This window comes from Cervus elaphus, chromosome 18, assembly GCF_910594005.1.
Source record: "Cervus elaphus chromosome 18, mCerEla1.1, whole genome shotgun sequence".
Lineage (NCBI taxonomy): Eukaryota > Metazoa > Chordata > Mammalia > Artiodactyla > Cervidae > Cervus > Cervus elaphus.
Window position 1 is genome coordinate 58,418,914 of NC_057832.1, and position 6,453 is coordinate 58,425,366.

Sequence of the window (6,453 nt, forward strand, 5' to 3'; positions counted from 1 at the left end):
AATAAGGGAGGGGCGGAGGAGGGAGGGGCCAGAGGGAGGAGACAAGAGTCCGACCACAGGGTGAGGCGTGGAATGATAAACGAGACAGTTCTGAGAAGCACTAACGGATATTGGTGGAGTAATAAAATAGGAATACAATCGGTGATTGGGCATCAAATGTGCTTTGGCAGTGGGCTGATTTATGTTCATTGTTTTATTAAATCCTGAAACCTTGTGGGATAAAGAATATCTTCGGTTTAGAAAAGGAGAAAGCTGGGGCTATTTTATTTCATTTTGTTTTAACTTTTATTTTAGAGTATAGTCGATTTACAATGTTGTGTTCGTTTCAGCTGTACGGCTTTGCTGTACTATACTATAAAATAAAAGTTAAAACAAAATATATATCCTTTTTCAGATTCTTTTCCCATATAGTTTATTACAGAATATTGAGTAGAGTTCGTTGTGGTATACAGTAGGTCTTTGTTGTTTATTTTATATATGGTGGTGATTTAGTCTCAAATTGTGTCCTTTGCTTTGCTACCCCATGGACTGTAGCCTACAAGGCTCCTCTGTTCATGGGGATTCTCCAGGCAAGAATACTGGAGTGGGTTGCCATGCCCTACTCCAAGGGATCTTCCCAACCCAGGATCGAACCTGGTCTCTTGCATTGCAGGCGGATTTTTTACCAACTGAGCCACCAGGGAAGCCCATTTTATATATAATAATGTATATGTATTAATCTCAAATTCCTAATTTATCCCTTCCCCAAAAGAGATGGTTTTTAAGTCACTGCATGCCCAAGAAGAATTAGGTTGGAATTTGAAGCCAGGTCTGGCTGGAGACAAATCTCATGCTCTCTTTGGCCACTTTATCCCCACAGAGCAGTGAGTGCCTGCGGGGAGCGGCTTGAAAGAGCTGACTCTGGGAGCTGCCTTGATTGATTGTCGAGGGTCTGTTCGCAGACATAGCTCTCTGTCCCGCCACCCCTCTGAAATTTACTATCCAAGTTAACTCCTAACAGACCATTAGTGAACCTTGAATGCACACAAGGTGCAGATAGATGGCTTTGCACGACTGCCCTTAAGATAAGTAGGATGCCTTTGGCGCCAGGAGAGAGCTCTGGTGATTGTTATCTTAAAGATGATGTACATGGGGAAGAATTTTCTTTGGGATGCCTCTCTTCTTGGTTTAGTATATATGTAACCCTGAGAAATAAAGAATCATCGTTGACTGCAGTGATCCTCTTGACCCCATCTGTTCTGTCTCCTTATTTCTTAGCCTAAAGGAACGCGTCGTGTTGCTCCCTGAAATCTTCCGGCTGGCCCGGCAAGTGCCCTGCTAATTTGGGAGGAAAAGACAAGCCCAGAACAACCATCCTTGCTGAAAAGTCCTGCTGCTATCTGAGCCAGCACTGGGTTGTATCCTCCAAGGGTACCATCAGTGGGAGACTAAAATTTCCAAATAATATGATAGCTGTGTGTTTGGGGCAAGGGGTTTCACCTCCTTTTTTCCTTCTGTGAAAAGGGAAGTCATGGGGGTGCATGGAGAGTAACAAGATCATGTGAGCACAGTGTGAGGTCCAGTCCCAGAGGCAGAGAAAGAGCTCAGGAAACGGAAGGGCTTATTGTTTACCTTGAACCTGGATGTGTGTGCATGCTGTCATTCTGCTGTGTCCAACTATCTGTGACCCCAGGGACTGTAGCCCACCAGGCTCCTCTGTCCATGGGATTCCCCAGGCAAGAAAACTGGAGTGGGTTGCCATGCCCTCCTCCAGGGGATCTTTCTGACCCAGGGTTTGAACCCAAATCTCCTGTGTCTCCTGCATTGCAGGTAGATTCTTTACCTCCTGAACCACTAGGGAAGACTGAATCTGGACAGTTTCTGGTAAATGATGTCTGGGGTCCACTTAACATGGAAATTATGAGAATCAGGTGTGTGTGTGTGTTCAAAGGAGGACTCCTAAATTGCACCAGGGGGCAGTGAGGACCAGGGGACAGGGCCAGGTCCCCCTATCTCTGCATCAAGTCCTCAGAAATTTTAAAGATAGGGTACCGGAAGGAATCAGCTGAAGGATCCACCTGAAATGAAGCTTCGAGAATAAAGATAGCAATCACTTCCAACTGAAATACAGGTTCCTTTCCAGTTATATTAATTGTACCCAGGGCCTCCTTAATATGTATTTTTTAAAAATCACTCAGTCATGTGTATAGCTATGCTAATTTTCAGGCTAATTTTGCCTTTAAGCCCAGGAGAAGGAGTGGTGAGGATATGTTGAGGAAAGCGGACTTGGGTTGGGCAGGGAAGCTGTGAGTCCCTCAGCACGCACACCAGGCCTAGTTCCTGAGCTTCTCTTCTGCAGCACAAAGTCAGACATGCTCAGCTGCAACCTAGATGAAAGACTCAGTGTCCTGAAAGGAAGGCTTTGGTGAGGTGTGGGGCCAAATATAAAGCTAATGGAATACTTGCTGAAAGAGTATTCTGGGACTATCATTTATACCATCCTGAGATGTATAGCTCAGCTGTGGTGAAATGTTAAGTAGAAAATAAAGTGACAATTGAGGTGACATCTACATAGAAAAACAACAGTGGAAAGAAAGACAAGCAGTGGCAGATGGAAGCCTTGTACTGCATCAGTGGTACTCAACGTGCTTCCACCTGTCTTTCTTCAATAGTGTTCAGACCTAAAACAGAAATGTGGGCATGTGAATCGTCGATCCCTTTCTAAAATTTATTCTAAAAATAAATCCTTTGATAGCCTTCCATACGGTTCTTTAAGTGTCTAAAACACAGTCCATGTACAGTACATAAACTTCTTAATGAAAATGTAGGGCAAAATGTAGCACTTTGCCTTTTTACACCACATCTCAAATATTCTTATTTTCTCTCTTTCTAACCATGAAAAAACCCTCACTGAAAGTCACCAAAAAAGAGAAAAACAGCAGAGATGAGATCCTTTTGAAGGCTGAAAAGGTGACATTCACTGCTGATGTTATTGAACAGCTAATATTGATTGTAGTATCTCAGGACATAGTGCCATATCCATATCCATTTAGTCACCTGCCTGAGGATGGTAAGAGAATGTCATGGTCCACCCTGTATTCAGAGGAGACTGAATCTGATCTCTTCATGAAAAGCTGCCAGTAGTATTTCATCATAAGCAAAACATCTTTTTATTTTGACTTGCCGAATGGAATTTCTTGTTTTGTGCCTGAGATTTCTTTTATATTTCTTCTTAGTGTATGTGCTCAGTTGTATCTAACTCTTTGGGACCTCATGGACTGTAGCCCACTGGATTCCTCTGTCCATGTAATTTTCCAGGCAAGAATACTGGAGTGGTTGCCATTTCCTACTCCAGTATTTCTTAAGACCCTACATTTGTCTTGCTTTTTTTTTTTAAACTCATGCACATGCCCTTTTTGTACAGTTTTAAAAAGTAACAAGTTCCTACATATCAAAATAATTAGTTTTATTTTTCCTGTTTTGCATCATGCATTTGGCCTAATGTGTATAAGGGGGACACAAGGGATTATGAATACATACCAAAAGTCTCCAGAAACAGTATCTTTCTCTTAAGAGAATGATCTAAATTAGTCTAGATACTCTTCTTTGAAACTACACCATGAAATCATTGCCATCATTTTCCCTTGTATTTAGTTGGTTTGAATTAAAATAAACTCAATTATATTGTGAGCTATTCTTTTTCAAACAAGAATGTTCAACATAATGCTTCATAGGTAGGCAGCATGTCTACTCGTTTTTGGATTTTTTTTTTTTTAATTCATTGTGCTATTCAAGAAACACTTAGTTGTGTATAGATAAAATGGCACTGGTTTGGGTGGAAATGGTCATTTGTGTGGATGTCAATCGACTCCACCTGTGCTCAGTCTAAGAATGGGCCACAGGACAGAAATGCAGCTAGAGGCTTCCTGAGGAGCTGGGGCCTCACCAGGGGGAGCTTCTTACATGGAGAGAGGGGAGCTGGGAGCTCCAGGGTCTGGCCTTGGACTAAAACCTCAAGACTTCAGTGTTGTCATTACGATGAGAGCATCCTGTCCCAGGAGTGAACCTGTGTCTACACCATGATCCTAGCTGGGGCCTGAACCAGACATCAGTGTGTGATTTTAACCTGAGAAGGAGCTCTCCCCCAAACTCTTGGGCTGGACCAGTATGACTTGGCTAGTCCTCCTAGGAGGGCATGGCCCCCTAGATGCTGGCTTTCAGAGCAGAGACAAGAGAAATGAGGGTGTGACTTGAATGTGCCCTGTGGTCGGACTGTGAGAGCTGAAGCCTTGACCTCAGCCATGAAGCCTTGCTTCCCTCTGGGACTGGATGGATGGAGTGCAGGGTCTGGGCCCCACTCTGGACCTGCTGGGTGTGTGTGGGTGGTCACCTGCTCTTCGTGCTCACACTGCTGAACAAGCCTCTGCTCTTCACCTGTCGCGCTGGCGTCTGATTTACTATCCGCTAGTTGACTCAGGTTGACTCTAAAGTCAGTTAGTGCCTTTATGGGGCCTTGGGTGACTCAGTATATGACACTCAATTGCTCAGGTCAACCCTGGTCTTCCATGTCTATTTTCTCGTGAGAACAAAGCATCTCACATCTGTCCATGCAGCTTGGTTCAGGGATTGGATCTTGTGTCCTCCCATCTACACTGAGAAAGTGAAACCAAGACGTACCAGCCTCAGTAAGTCTCAGATTAAGGAAGAGCACAAGTGGCTGGTGGAATATCAAGGACGATCTTAGTGCTGCAAGGAGTCCTGTCTGCTCTTTCCTTCAGGGTCAAGGGCGTGGTTGAAGGAGCAGCATCTGAACATTCTGGGCATAAGTTTCCCAACTCACTTAGGAGCTAATTGGAGGCACTGTATATTTAAATGGGCTTCCCTGGTGGCTCAGCAGTAAAGAATCCGCCTGCAATGCAGGAGACAAAGGAGACCTGGGTTCAATCCCTGGGTCAGGAAGATCCCCTGGAGGAGGGCATGGCAAGCCACTCAGGTATTCTTGCCTGGAGAATCCCCATGGACAGAGGAGCCTGGCAGGCTGCAGTCCGTAGAGTGGCAAAGAGTCAGACACGACTGAAACACCTGAGTGTGCACTTGCATATGCTTCCATAATGGGGAACCATGACCCACAGCCTAGTATGCTTGATAGCAATTACATGCCTGGGTAGAGAGATCTTCTCTTCCATTAGCTGTGACCTTTCGAAAGTGAGCAAAGTGGGTTGTGGTTTAACTGTGCTTATATTTTTTTGACACCTCAGCTACCCCTTGCACAGGCTCAACCAGTAGGGCCTGTTTGACTCTAAACAGTTTCCACAAATCAACCAAAATGTGGTTTTGAGCATGTGAACGAAATTGAAGCCTGAGAGAATGAAACCCCATCAGTCACACCAGCGCCCTCTTGCTGCCACTCAGGCTGTCCCCCCCCCCCTCACCCCCACTGCCCTCCCCTCTCTACACCTCCCAGGCCAGGGCAGCCCAGGGCCAGAGGGGAAGAAAGTAGGAAACCCCAGGAGACGCTGTCCAGTATGGTCCTGGTGGGGAAATCAGCTGCAGGAAACTTTTCAGAGATTTGCAAATTTCCCCCTTTTTAAAATGTTTATTGCTTCCTTTTTAAAATTTAATCTTTATTTTATAGTAGTGTATAGTTGATTTACACTGCTGTGTTAGTTTCAGGGGTACAGCAAAGTGATTCAGTTATGCATATACATATATCCATTCTTCTTCAGATTCTTTTCTCATATAAGTTATCACAGAATATTGAGTAGAGTTCTTTGTGCTATGCAGTAGGTCCTTGTTGATCATCTGTTTTATATTTAGCAGTTTGTATATGTTAATACTAAACTCCTAATATATCCCTCCTCCAACTTTTCCCCTTTGGTAACTGTAAAACTGTTTTCAAAGACTGTGAATCTATTCTTTTTTTAATATAAGTTTATTTGTATCTTTTTTTTTTTTACATTCCATATGTAAGTGTTGTCATACGGTATTTGTCTTTCTCTGATTTATCTCACTTAGTATGGTAATCTCCAGATCCATCCATGTTGCAATAAAACTACTGTATGATCCAGCAATCCCACTCATGGGTTATATACGGAGAAAACCATAATTTGAAAAGATACTTGCACCCTAAAGCTCGTCACAGCAGTTTGTACAATAGCCAAGGCAGGTTTCCCCTCTTGGCTTCTGTACTTACTACATTATTTCTTCCCAATGAATAAATATTTCCAAATCTCTAAGATGAGGGCAATGTATTTTACCTAAAGAGTACTGGTCAAATTAACAGGAACCAAGGGATCTATCTAAGGGCTTCCCTCATAGCTCAGTTGGTAAAGAACCTGCCTGCAATGCAGGAGACCCAGGTTCAATTCCTGGGGTGAGAAGATTCCCTGGAGAAGGAAATAGCAACCCCCTCCAGTATTCTTGCCTGAAGAATCCCATGGACGGAGGAGCCCGGCAGGCTACGGTCCATCGGGT